Here is a 14,756-nt window from a genome sequence, read left to right as displayed (position 1 = left end):
CTTCCTGCCTTACGCTAGGAGGGTTGTATTTTTCCAGGAATTTATCCGTCTCTTCTAGGTTTTCTAGTTTATGTGTGTAAAGCTGTTCACAGTAGCCTTGAATGATCTTTTGTATTTCAGTGGTGTCAGTTGTAATACCTCCCATTTCATTTCTTAATGAGCTTATTTGGGTTTTCTCTCTTGTTTCTTGGTTAATCTTGCTAATAGTCTATCAATTTTACTTATCTTTTCAAAGAACCAGTTTTTTGTTCATTTATCTTTTGTATTTTTTTGTTTCAATTTCATTTAGTTCTGCTCTGATCTTGGTTATTTCCTTTCTTTTGCTGGGTTTGTTATTTCCTTTCTTTTGCTGGTTATTGTTTCTCTAGTTCCTTGAGATGTGACCCTAGAGTGTCAGTTTGTGCTCTTTCAGTCTTTTTGATGTAGGCGTTTAGGGCTATGAACTTGCCTCTTAGCACTGCCTTTGCTGTATCCCAGAGGTTTTGACAGTTTGTGTCATTATTGTCTTTCAGTTTGAAGAATTTTTTAATTTCCATCTTGATTTCGTTTTTGACCCAATGCTCATTCAGGAGCAAGTTATTCTGTGTAGAAGCTCTTTAGTTTAATTAGATCCCATTTGTCAATTTTGGCTTCTGTTGCCATTGCTTTTGGTGTTTTAGACATGAAGTCCTGGCCCATGCCTATGTCCTGAATAGTATTGACTAGGTTTTCTTCTAGGGTGTTTATGGTGTTAGGTCTAACATTTAAGTCTTTAATCCATCTTGAATTGATTTTTGTATAAGGTGTAAGGAAGGGATCCAGTTTCACCTTTCTACATATGGCTAGCCAGTTTTCCCTGCACCATTTATTAAATAGGGAATCCTTTCCCCATTTCTTGTTTTTGTCAGGTTTGTCAAAGATCAGATGGTTGTAGATGTGTGGTATTATTTCTGAGGGCTCTGTTCTGTTCCATTGGTCTATATCTCTGTTTTGGTACCAGTACCATGCTGTTTTGGTTACTGTAGCCTTGTAGTATAGTTTGAAGTCAGGTAGCATGATGCCTCAAGCTTTGTTCTTTTGGCTTAGGATTGACTGGGCAATGCGGGCTTTTTTTTGGTTCCGTATGAACTTTAAAGTAGTTTTTTTCCAATTCTGTGAAGAAAGTCATTGGTAGCTTGATGGGGATGGCATTGAATCTATAAATTACCTTGGGCAGTATGGCCGTTTTCACGATATTGATTCTTCCTATCCATGAGCATGGAATGTTCTTCCATTTGTTTGTATCCTCTTTTATTTCACTGAGCAGTGGTTTATAGTTCTCCTTGAAGAGGTCCTTCACATCCCTTGTAAGTTGGATTCCTAGGTATTTTATTCTCTTTGAAGCAATTGTGAATGGGAGTTCACTCATGATTTGGCTCTCTGCTTGTCTGTTATTAGTGTATAAGAATGCTTGTATTTTTGCACATTGATTTTGTATCCTGAGACTTTGCTGAATTTGCTTTTCAGCTTAAGGAGATTTTGGGCTGAGACGATGCGGTTTTCTAGATTAGATATACAATCACAGCAAAAGAAACTACCATCAGAGTGAACAGGCAACCTACAGAATGGGAGAAAATTTTTGCAATCTACTCATCTGACAAAGGGCTAATATCCAGAATCTACAAAGAACTCAAACAAATTTACAAGAAAAAAACAAACAACCCTATCCAAAAGTGGGTGAGGATATGAACAGACACTTCTCAAAAGAAGACATTTATTCAGCCAACAGACACATGAAAAAATGCTCATCATCACTGGTCCTCAGAGAAATGCAAATCAAAACCACAATGAGATACCATCTCACACCAGTTAGAATGGCAATCATTAAAAATTCAGGAAACAATAGGTGCTGGAGAGGATGTGGAGAAATAGGAACACTTTTACACTGTTGGTGGGACTGTAAACTAGTTGAACTATTGTGGAAGACAGTGTGGCGATTCCTCAAGGATCTAGAACTAGAAATACCATTTGACCCAGCCATCCCATTACTGGGTATATACCCAAAGGATTATAAATCATGCTGCTATAAAGACACATGCACACGTTGTTTATTGCGGCACTATTCACAACAGCAAAGGCTTGGAACCAACCCAAATGTCCAACAATGATAGACTGGATTAAGAAAATGTGGCACATATACACCATGGAATACTATGCAGCCATAAAAAAAGGATGAGTTCACGTCCTTTGTAGGGACATGGATGAAGCTGGAAACCATCATTCTCAGCAAACTATCGCAAGGACAAAAAACCAAACACCGCATGTTCTCACACATAGGTGGGAACTGAACAATGAGAACATTTGGACACAGGAAGGGGAACATCACATACCAGGGCCTGTTGTGGGGTGGGGGGAGGGGGGAGGGATAGCATTAAGAGATATACCTAATGTAAATGACGAGTTAATGGGCGCAGCACACCAACATGGCACATGTATACATATGTAACTAACCTGCACGTTGTGCACATGTACCCTAGAACTTAAGGTATAATAAAAAAAAAAAAGTTAAAAAAAAAGGAGCAAGTTATTTAATTTCCATGTATTTGCACGGTTTTGAAGGTTCCTTTTGGAGTTGATTTCCAGTTTTATTCTACTGTGGTCTAAGAGAGTGCTTGATACAATTTTAATTTTCTTAAATTTATTGAGGCTCATTTTATGGCCTATCGTTGGGTTATCTTGGAGAAAGTTCCACTTGCTGTTGAATAGTATGTGTATTCTGCGGTTCTTGGATGAAATGTTCTGCATATATTTGTTAAGTCCATTTGTTCCAAGGTATAGTTCAAATCCATTGTTTCTTTGTTGACTTTTTGTCTTGATGACCTTGTCTTGTGCTGTCAGTAGAGTACCGAAGTCTCTCACGATTATTGTGTTGCTGTCTATCTCATTTCTTAGGTCTGTTAGTAATTGTTTTATGAATTTTGGAGCTCCAGTGTTAGGTGCATATATGTTTAGGACTGTGATATTTTCCTGTCGGACAAGGCCTTTTATCATTTGTGATGATTAATACCAAGTGTCAACTTGATTGAATTGAAGGATACAAAGTATTGATCCTAAGTGTGTCTGTGAGGGTGTTGCCAAAGGAGATTAACATTTGAGTCAGTGGGCTGGGAAAGGCAGACCCACCGTCAACCTGGGTGGGAACACTCTAATCAGCTGCCAGTGCAGATGGAATATAAGCAGGCAGAAAAATGTGAAAAGGAGAGCCTGGCCTAGCTTCCCAGCCTACATCTTTCTCCCGTGCCGGATGCTTCCTGCCCTCAAACATCAGACTCCAAGTTCTTCAGTTTTGGAACTTGGACTGGCTCTCCTTGCTCCTCAGCCTGCAGACGGCCTATTGTGAGACCTTGTAATAATGTGAATTAATAATAAACTCATATATATATAATATATATATATTCCATTAGTTCTGCCCCTCTAGAGAACATAGACTAATACACCATTATATAAATGTCCCACTGTCTCTTTTAACTGCTGTTGCTTTAAAGTTTGTTTTGTCTGATATAAGAATAGCTACCCCTGCTCCCTTTTGGTGTCAATTTGCATGAAATGCCTTTTTCCACCTCTTTAAGTTTAGGTGAGTCCTTATGTGTTAGGTGAGTCTCCTGCAGGCAGCAGATGGTTGTTGAGTTCTGCTGCTCCTGAAGCATCGAGTTCTGAGTTTCCTGAGGGCAGCAGTGGGTTGGTGAGTTCTTATCTATTCTGTGGTTCTGTATCTTTTAAGTGGAGCATTTAGGCCATTTACATTCAATGTTCGTATTGAGATAAGAGGTACCCTCGCATTCATTGTGCTGTTTGTTGCCTGTGTACTTTGGTTTTTTTTGTTTTCGCTTTTTAACTTGTATTTTTGTTTTACAGGTCCTGTGTGATTTACGCTTTAAAAAGGTTCTGTTTTGATGTGTTTCCAAGATTTGTCTGAAGATTGAGAGCTCCTTTTAGCAGTTTTTGTAGTGGCGAATTCTCTCAGCATTTGTTTGTCTGAAAAAGACGGTATCTTTCCTTCATATACGATGCTTAGTTTCACTGGATACAAAATTCTTGGCTGATAATTGTTTTGTTTCAAGAGGCTGAAGATAGGGCCCCGATTCCTTCTAGCTTGTAGGGTTTCTGCTGAGAAATCTGCTGTTAATCTGATAGGTTTTCATTTATAGGTTATCTAGTGCCTCTGTGTCACAACTCTTAAGACTCTTTCCTTTGTCTAACTTTGGATAACCTGATGACAATGTGCCTAGGTGACGATCTTTTTGTGATGGATTTCCCAGGTATTCTTTGTGCTTCTTGTACTTGGATATCTAGGTCTCTAGCAAGGCCAGGGAAAATTTCCTCTATTATTCCCCCAAATATGTTTTCCAAGCTTTTAGAATTCTCTTCTTCCTCAGGGACACTGATCATTCTTAGGGTTAGTCATTTTGTTATACCCGAGCGAGTTCCATGGTTTGCCAACATTTAAAAATGAACTTACGTTTCTAAACATTCTGTAGCTTTCTTCTTCCTATTGCCTCATTGGCAATATTTGTTTTTTCCTGATTATAAAAGTAACAAACGCTCAACGTAAACATTTTATAAAACATACAAAAGTATAAAGATGTAAATTAAAATCATCCATAATAAAAATGGCTTAATACTATTAACCACTGTTAAAAAAAAAGAAAAAGAAAAAGAAAAACACCACACTTTGAGACGAATTAAGAGTCCTTTATTTAAGCCGGCGGCTAAGAGAGGGCTTGACGCTCCAAAATTCTCTCGGCCCTGAAGAAGTGGCTAGATTTAACTTTTATACCTTGGTGGGCGGGGGGGTCTAGTTAAAACAATTTTACAGAAGTAAAGTAGGCAAAAGTTAAAAGGATAAATGGTTACAAGAAAGTAAACAGTTCCAGGTGCAGGGGCTTTAAGACTATTACAAGGTGATAGACCTGGGGCTTTGGGTGTTATCAATCAGACGAATTCCTGGGAATTGTGGATATAGCTTGCCACAGTATCTTATCAGTTAATTGCATTCTTGGATGTGCTGGGAGTCAGCTTGCACAAGTTAAGTCCTTGAGGAAGGGGCTGCCAGTGAAAGAGCGAAGATGGAGTCTGTCTGGTTCTCTTAGCTAAGGAAGAGTCCATTCAGGTGGAAACAAGACTAGGTGATTAAAGGAAAAAGGGAGAGTCTAAAAACAGGGTTAGTAAAAACGAGGTTGGGCATTACAATTTAACATACTCCCAGACTTCTTGGAGGCTTTGTTCATATTTTCTTTTTCTTTTTTCTTTATCTTTATTGGATTGGGTTAATTTGAAGATCTTGTCTTCAAGCTCTGAATTTCTTTCTTCTACTTGTTGAATTCTATTCCTGAGACTTTCCAGAGCACCTTGCATTTCTATAAGTGTGTCCAGTGTTTCCCGAATTTTTTATTTTTTTTCCTTATGCTGTCTATTTCCATGAATATTTCTCCCTTCACTTCTTGTATCATTTTTGGATTTCCTTGCATTGGGCTTTGCCTTTCTCTGGTGCCTCCCTGATTTGTTTAATAACTAACCTCCTGAATTCTTTTTCAGGTAAATCAGGGACTTCTTCTTGGTTTGGATCCATTGTTGGTAAACTAGTGTGATTTTCTGGGGGTGTTAAAGTTTTGTCATATTACCAGGGTTGGTTTTCTGATTCCTTCTCATTTGGGTAGGCTCTGTCAGAGGGAAGGTCTAGGGCTGAAGGCTGTTGTTCAGATTCTTTTTTTCCCATGGGGTGTTCCCTTGGTGTGGTAATCTCCCTCTTTGCCCATGGATGTGGCTTCCTGTGAGCGGAACTGCAGTGATTATTGTCTGTCTTCCGGGTCTGGCCACCCAGCAAGTTCTATCAGGCTCCAGGCTGGTACTCAGGGTGGTCTGCACAGAGTCCTGTGACGTGAACCATCAATGGGTCTCTCAGCGTGGATATCAGTGCCTGCTCTGGTGGAGGTGGCAGCGAGGTGCAATGGACTATGTGAGGGTTCTTAGCTTTGGTGGTTTAATGCTCCATTTTTGTGCCGGTTGGCCTCCTGCCGGGAGGTGGCACTTTCCAGAAAGCATTGGCTGTGGTGGTATGGAGAAGAACCCACGGTGGGCAGGGCCCTAGAACTCCCAAGAGTATATGCCCTTTGTCCTCACACCCCATACTCACGGATGGGTAGAATCAATATTGAGAAAATGACCATACTGCCAAAAGCAATCTACAAATTCAATGCAATCCCCATCAAAATACCACCATCATTCTTCATAGGATTAGAAAAAACAATGCTAAAATCATACAAAACCAAAAAAGAGCCCACATAGCCAAAGCAAGACTAAGCAAAAAGAACAAATCCGGAGTCATCACATTACCTGTTTTCAAACTATACTATAAGGCCACAGTCACCAAAACAGCATGGTACTGATATAAAAATAGGCACACAGACCCAAGGAATAGAATAGAGAACCCAGAAGTAAACCCAAATATTTACAGCCAACTGATCTTTGACAAAGCAAACATTAACATAAAGTGGGGAAAGGACACCCTTTTCAATAAATGGTGTTGGGATAACTGGCTAGCCACATGTAGGAGAATGAAACTGGATCCTCATCTCTCACCTTATACAAAAATCAACTCAAGATGGATTAAAGACTTAAATCTAAGACCTGAAACTATAAAAATTATAGAAGATAACTTTGGAGAAAACCTTCTAGATGTTGGCTTAGGCAAGGATTTCATGACCAGGAACCCAAAAACAAATGCAATAAAAACAAAGATAGTCGGGACTTAATTAAACTAAAGAGCTTTTGCATGGCCAAAGGAACAGTCATCAGAGTAAACAGACAACCCACAGGGTGGCAGAACATCTTCACAATCTATACATATGACAAAGGACTAATTTCCAGAATCTACAATGAACTCAAACAAATCAGTAAGAAAAAAACAAACAATCCCATCAAAAAGTGGGCTAAGGACATGAATAGAGAGAATTCTCAAAAGAAGGTATACAAATGGCCAAGAAACATATGAAAAAATGCTCAACATCATTAATCATCAGGAAAAGGAAAATCAAAACCATAATGCAATACCATCTTACTCCTGCAAGAATGGCCATGATCAAAAAATCAAAACATAGTAGATGTTGCCGTGGATACAGTAAACAGGGAACACTTCTACGCTGCTGGTGGGAATGTAAACTAATGCAGCCATTATGGAAAGCAGTGTGGAGATTCTTTAAAGAACTAAAATAGAACCACCACTTGATCCAGCAATCCCACTACTGGTTATCTATGCAGAGGAAAAGAAGTGATTATATGAAAAGGATACTTCACACGCATGTTTATAGCAGCACAGTTTGCAATTGCAAAATTGTGGAAGCAATCCAAATGCCCATCAGTCAATGAGTGTATAAAGGAACTGTGGTGTATATATATATATATGGAATACTACTTAGCCATAAAAAGGAATGAATTAATGGCATTTGCAGTGACCTGGATGAGATTGGAGACTATTATTCTAAGTGAAGTAAATCAGGAATGGAAAACCAAACATCGTATGTTCTCACTAATATGTGGGAGCTAAGCTATGAGGATGCAAAGGCGTAAGAATAATACAATGGATCGTGGGTACTTGAGGGGAAAAGTAAGAAGGGGGTGAGGGATAAAGGACTACAAATAGGGTGCAGTTATGCTGCTCTGGTGATGGGTGCACCAAAATCTCACAAATCACCACTACTCATGCAACCAAATACCACCTGTTCCCCAATAACTTATGGAAAAATAAAAAATAAAAATAAATAAAAAAGAAAATTGGAAATAAAAGCTTTAAGTAGAGAGGTGAGACAGTAGGCCAGAAGCCGCTGTGCTTAATGGCAGCAGCCCTAGCCACCTGCCTGATTTCTAGGGCTTATTTGAGGCTGTGGGCTGGGGAGACCCGCTGGGCTGGCTCAGGGGTCTGCGTGGGCTGGCTCCAGCACCCAGCCTAGAACCTTCAGGGGCTTGGCCCGCGCAAGGCCTGGCCTACTAGTTTTCATTTAGCACATGTGAATTCAGAGAGACCAGGATCAGAAAGGTTCCTACCAGGTCTGTTATGATTCCGTCCAAGCTCATTAGAATTTAAATTTTTACCTTTAAACGCACGTTATTTTTGGCTCTGCATTGCTTTTATTATTATATTTTATGCAAAGAAGCCTGGCCTTTATAACCGATCAGTATTTGTGATTTTTCACTTTTCATGCAATTAAAGCCCATTAGAATACAGGCACGTGGCACAGGAAATGCACTCATGTGGCTGAGGAAGGAGAGGAGCTGCCACATTCTTTTTTTCTAATTGTGCTTTATCTGCTAATTGCGTTTCTACCTGCTCCACGGGAACGGTGGGAAACTTTCATCAAAAAATATATATCTAAAGGAATTTAGAACTCCTTTAAAATCTCAAATCTGATGAGAATCTAGGGTTTTGTTTGGTGCATGAACGTGTATACACAAAACATTTAGGAAAAAGTTATTTAATTCCAAAAAATAGAACCTTTATTATATAAATTATACAATTAAGTCTTATAACATTCGTTGATCTTTTAGGGGGAAAAAAAAACTACCTGCTTTTCATTTCTAGCATCAGATATTTCACCTTTATTTTGGTCTTCATTTCATCATATTCCGTTTGCTAATTCATCTCTTGCTCTGCAACAGATGTTCAAATTATTTGAGAAATAGTAGATCTGAGTCACAGGCTTTTAATTTTTCATTTCATGTGTGCCATCGTGATGAGGGAGACAGAGACAGGATGAGAATAAATCTGAGGACTGTGGGAATCTGCGATGCCAGTTGGAACTCCTGCCAAGAAGGAAACTGTCAAGTGAGAGCACCAAGCCAGAATCTGGAGTTCTCTTTGAAAGCATGTCTTCCTAGGACACAGCAACTGCTCCTACAGCGCTGGGAATTTTTACACCACCTTTTAATGGAAATGACACTTCTTTTTTTTTTTTTTTTTGAGACGGAGTCTAGCTCTGTCGCCCAGGCTGGAGTGCAGTGGCACAATCTTGGCTCACTGCAACCTCTGCCTCCCGGGTTCAAGTGATTCTCCTGCCTCAGCCTCCCAAGTAGCTGGGATTACAGGTGCCCACCACCATGCCCAGCTAATTTTTGTATTTTTAGTAGAGACGGGGTTTCACTGTGTTGGCCAGGCTGGTCTCGAACTCCTGACCTCATGATCTGCCCACCTCGGCCTCTCAAAGTGCTCAGATTACAAGTGTGAGCCACCACGACCGACACTTTCAAGGACAGCTTAGCTTGCTGAGTTAGTAACGTTCACACAAGCCTCCTCTTGAACAGGAAAATAAGACTGGCACTCCTGAGGTGCTCTTATCACATGAGAGACATGGAATAAGTTAGAGATTCCTCCTCCCTGTCTTGCCTTCTTCTCCTTCTGAGACTCTTCTGTTAATAATGTAGACTTGCACTTTTAGGCCCGACTCAGAAATTTCATTAATTAGCACGGTCATCAAAGTAGAGCTCCACTTTGCTGACAGAAAGGGAGAAAGGGCTAAAGAGAATCGTGCTGGGTAACAGGAAAATAAGGAACACTGCACGATTTTCCACCACAGAGACCCAAGCAAGAATGTTCGCAGCAGCAGTGCTTGGAATAACAAAAGATTGGAAAGAATCGACATGAGGTTCTGTCGTCAAGTTAACTTGGGAAAACTGTTTCAAAAACATTAAATTAGGAGCTCTCCTGCATGACTTCTCCAACTTGTAATATTTCAGTGTGTGTTGTTGTTAGAGGTGTTTGAACCAGAGCAACTCCATCTTGGATAGGGGCTGGGTAAAATAAGGCTGAGACCTTATGGGCTGCATTCCCAGATGGTTAGGCATTCTAATAAGATAGGAAGTCAGCACCAGATACAGGTCATAAAGACCCTGCTGATAAAACAGTTTGCAGTAAAGAAGCCGGCCAAATCCCATCAAAACCAAGATGGTGATAAGAATGACCTCTGGTCATCCTCACTGCTACACTCCCATCAGCGCCATGACAGTTTACAAACCCCATGGCAATGTCAGGAAGTTACCCTATATGGTCAAAAAGAAAAGGCATGACTAATCCTCACCTTGCTTAGCATATCATCACGAAATTACCATGAAAATCAGCAACCAGCATCCCTTAGGGCTGCTCTGCCTATGGAGGGCCATTCTTTATTCCATTACTTTCTTAATAAACTCACTTTCACTTTACTCTATGGACTCGCCTCGAATTCTTTCTTGCGCGAGACCCAATAGCCCTCTCTTGGGGTCTGGATCGGGACCCCTTTTCGGTAACACTGTTACCCTCCAAGAAGAGAGGTGAGCATGTTGAGTGGACCACGTTTTCCTCCTCCTTTTCCTTCTTACATTTAAAATAACACCCATTTGCATCTCCCGTCACTCATGCTCAGGAGAATGTGCTGTGAGAAGTGCAGAATGAGATGCTCAGGAGAGACTCAGGGGCCTGCTTCACCCTCCAGACATTCCAGCTTCCGAGGGGACCCTGCAGGGCCACCACCTCCCTCATGCTCGCTCCACTAGGAATTACTCTATTTACAGACGCAAATGCCTGCCAGTTGGTATTTGTTCTTTCCTAGAACATACCATAAATACAAAGCAATAAAGAATAACGTTTTCATGAGTTTAAGTTTTTGTCTGGTCTCTAATCCAACAGAATAGCATGTGATACAATCTCATGACTTTCAAGAGCTATACAGGAGAAAACTGCTCATAGCAGTGTCGTGTGTTTCTAGGCAAAACTGAAAACATGAATACAGCACTGGACACCTGGTCAGTCCTTAACCAATTACTCTGTTGATCAACTTCAATGACAGGAACAAATCAAACAAAGAAGCTGGGCACGGCTGCTGCTGACTGGTCACCTGACGGCCAATGGACAGTGACTTTTAAAGTTTACTTTCTTTTATTTTTCGGGTAGATCATATAGTATTTGAGGGTATAGTTGGGGAACGTCACATTAAAACATTGCAATTCTTAGCTTCTCTTGAAAAGTTTTGAGTTCCAAGTTCACTAGGCCATGGGTGGCAGCCGCTCCCTCCAGACAAGTCCTCCTGGTTCTGGGCTGGAGAGTGTTTGTGTCTGGCTTGGCTGCCAGCAGCCTCTGGGATTCTGTTTCTTCCTCTCTGCAAAGAAAGGTGCCCAGCTCCAATGGCTCTCCATCTTCCATGTGGGGACACCTCTCCTGCTGTCATATCTGTCCCTGTGAGCCTGTTCCTTTGCAGACATGCTAGTGGGGAGTCCAGTGGACGCAGACACACATGCATGTGTTGACTCAGCTACGTGTAAATGGATATCAGTTTAGCCACTAATACCCCCTAAAAATGAGCTATAAATCCAAGAAACAGTTTGGAAGGTCCTTTTTCCCACTGGCGACCACACTTTTTGCAGACACTAAAGCCCTGCTAAACACAATGCAGGCCCAGTAGGCCTCCTGTAGTGGTGCTCCTGGCCAGGGTGGGGGTGGAGGGAATGGAAAAGCAGCCAGAGAGGCTGGTCCTGGAGCCCCTGGGCCTCCACCCCTTTCCCCAGTCCCTGCAGCAGGAAGGCCTCATCCTTCCACACTGCAGATATCCCAGCAAAAAAAATGCAGGCACTCTCTGGAGAGGGCTCAGCTGACCGAGGACTGAGAAGTTCCAGTGCACATTAAGGCTGAAGATTGCCCGGCCCCAGCTCTGCCTGTGAACACAGATAGCGCCCACTATGTACTCAGAAGAGTTCCGGAATTGGTGGGTTCTTGGTCTCACTAACTTCGAGAATGAAGCCACGGACCTTCACGCTGAGCGTTACAGTTCTTAAAGGCGGCGTGTCCACAGTTTGTTCCTTCTGATGTTCGGAGGTGTTCGGAGTTTCTTCCTTCTGGTGGGTTCGTAGGCTGGCTAGCTCAGGAGTGAAACTGCATACCTTCACGGTGAGTGTTACAGCTCTTAAGGCAGCGAGTCTGGAATTGTTCCTTCCTCTTGGTGGGTTCGTGGTCTTGCTGGCTTAAGGAGTGAAGCTGCAGACCTTTGTGGTGAGTGTTACAGCTCATAAAGGCAGCATGCACTCAAAGAGTGAGCAGCCGCAAGATTTATTGCAAACAGCAAAAAAACAAAGCTTCCCTATTTGCGGAAGGAGACCCCAGTGGGTTGCCACTGCGGGCTCGGGCAGCCTGCTTTTATTCTCTTATCTGGCCCCACCCACATCCTGCTGATTGGTCCATTTTACAGAGAGCCGATTGGTCTGTTTTACAGAGAGCTGATTGGTCCGCTTTGACAGGGTGCTGATTGGTGCATTTACAATCCCTAAGCTAGATACAAAAGTTCTCCACTTCCCCACTAGATCAGCTAGATACAGAGTGTCGATTAGTGTATTTACAAACCCTGAGCTAGACACAGGATGTTGATTGGTGGGTTTACAAACCTTGAGCTAGATACAGAGTGCTGATTGGTGCATTTACAATCCCTTAGTCAGACATAAAGGTTCTCCAAGTCCCCACCAGAGTAACTACAGAGTGCTGATTGGTGCATTCACAAACCCTGAGCTAGACACAGGGTGCTAATTGGTGTATTTACAATCCCTTAGCTAGACACTAAGGTTCTCCAAGTCCCCACCAGACTCAGGAGCCCACCTGGCTTCACCCAGTGGATCCTGCACCGGGCCACAGGTGGAGCTGCCTGCCAGTCCCCTGCTGTTTGCCGGCACTCCTCAGCCCTTGGGTGGTCCATGGGACCGGGCACCGTGGAGCAGGGGGCGGTGCTCATTGGGGAGGCTCCGGCGGCACAGGAGCCCACGGAGGTGGGGGGAGGCTCAGGCATGGCTGGCTGCAGGTCCCTAGCCCTGCCCTGTGGGAAGACAGCTAAGGCCCCGTGAGAAATTGAGCACAGCAGCTGCTGGCCCAGGTGCTAAGCCCCTCACTGCCTGGGCCCGCCGTCCACTCAGAGTGTGGGGCCTGCTGAGCCCACACCCACCTGGAACTCACGCTGGCCTGCAAGCACCACGCCCAGCCCCGGTTCCGCCCACACCTCTCCCTCCACACCTCCCCCCAAGCTGAGAACCGGCTCTGGCCTTGGCCAGCCCGGAAAGGGGCTCCCACAGTGCAGCGGCGGGCTGAAGAGCTCCTCAAGAGCAGCCAGAGTGAGCATCAAGGCCGAGGAGGCGCCGAGAGCCAGGGAGGGCTGTGAGGGCTGCCAGCACGCTGTCACTTCTCTGAAGCAGGAGGAGCCCAGCCCAAGAGAAAATAAAAACTATACACACTGACATTCAGGGATCTCCCAAGGAACGCTAGAGGATTAGATGATTCATCCAAGTCCATATAACTGTGACAGATGATGAACCTTCAAGATCTTGTTGCATTTTGGTGAGGAACTGTGGGAATCAGGCAGGGAATCACTTCCACCCACAGCTTACCAGGACCTATCTACAGGGATGACAAAAGCATCCCCTAACAGGTGGCTGGAGACCTGAGGCTCACCAAGTGCCCCGGTCATGAAATCACAGAAACAAAACTACGAGAGGCCAGCGCATTGCTCTCCCTGCCTGGCAGGTGCAAAGTCAGTGGAGAGAAGTAGTATCACGGTCGAGCATGCGGTGAGAACAACACCCACGGAACCGGGGGACACACGGCAAGGGCTGAAGCTGCAAGTTCTGAGCACCTCAGCCCCTGCGCCTCACCCCCGCCTTCCTGTTCTCCAAACTGAAATTAGCCTCCGGGCCTTGTCCCCAACCACTTCCCTGCATCCTTTAGCTCTCCGCTTGCAGGCCAGGTGCTCAGAGAGGTATTGGCCACGTCCACCGCACCTCCCCACGTCTTTCCTCGGAGGACTTCCTGTTGTCTGAAACTGTCCACAGCAGCTCCCTGCGTCTTTTCTTGGAGCACTTCCTGTTGTCTGACACTGTCCACCACAGCTCCCCACATCTTTCTTTGGAGCCCGAGCTGCTCACCAGAAGGGAGAGGAGCCAGGATTTGTCTTGTCTCCAGGACTTGTCTTGTCTTGACACTGCCGTGTTCCTAGCATTCAGAACATGCCGGACATGGGGCGCTCCCTCTGTAAAATGTATTAATCCACTGAATCAAAGAATGAGTGAATGTACACCATGGACAGATACATATTTCTATGGAACCACTGTTACCTTACTTAAAACATACCAATTTTTATTTTGCTGGGAATGTTTACTTTGCTAGGAAAGTTTACTTTGCTAGGAAACTTTGGGGGTTTGGAATCAACTTTCAAATTGCAGCTTTTGCCATGGAATCTCTTTATCTATAATAATAGCAAATTGCACATGAAGAAGAATGAAAACAGAATGATGTTCCTACAAAGGGAAAAATTCTGGGCCATCATGACAACGCACAAATAGCTGTCAAATGCTAAATTTCTCATGAAGCCAAGAGAGGCCAAAACTATCCCTGACCTGTGATTAGTACAATAAAGGCTGTGCCTTTGGGCAACAATGGGAACAGAGATGAAGACTTCAAGCCAGCAGCCCCAGCCTGAGGCTATGTCCTCCTGTAATTTATTACTCAGGATGAGGAAGCTAAATCAGGGTTGCCCTGGTTACTATGGGGCTCTTCCGAGGACCCTGGCGACATAATTGGTGTTGGCTTGGAGACTGAGGCTTTCAATTCTGAGATTAGAGTGCTGGTAATAGAGGTGGCTACCCCCTCAAGAAGAAATTCAAACAGGCTTTGGAAAAAATGAGATAGTCTCAAAATTAAGGTCCGCCTCCAAAATGTGCCACTGATTGTCTTAACCTGTGGT

General features: G+C 43.4%; 1 protein-coding gene and 1 pseudogene across 4 annotated transcripts in view; both read right to left on the bottom strand.

Annotated features, from left to right (window-relative positions):
• The window catches only part of ENTREP2 (endosomal transmembrane epsin interactor 2), a 468,111-nt gene that overhangs the window by 91,910 nt on the left and 361,445 nt on the right, over window positions 1-14,756 (bottom strand). The gene's annotated exons all lie outside the window — the stretch shown is intronic.
• LOC129014497 (DDB1- and CUL4-associated factor 6-like) overlaps window positions 1-14,756 on the bottom strand; it is a 37,189-nt pseudogene that overhangs the window by 14,078 nt on the left and 8,355 nt on the right.

This window comes from Pongo pygmaeus, chromosome 16 (genome assembly GCF_028885625.2).
Source record: "Pongo pygmaeus isolate AG05252 chromosome 16, NHGRI_mPonPyg2-v2.0_pri, whole genome shotgun sequence".
NCBI lineage: Eukaryota > Metazoa > Chordata > Mammalia > Primates > Hominidae > Pongo > Pongo pygmaeus.
The sequence above is the reverse complement of the archived record's forward strand: the minus strand, read 5'-3'. Positions and strand labels throughout refer to the sequence as shown.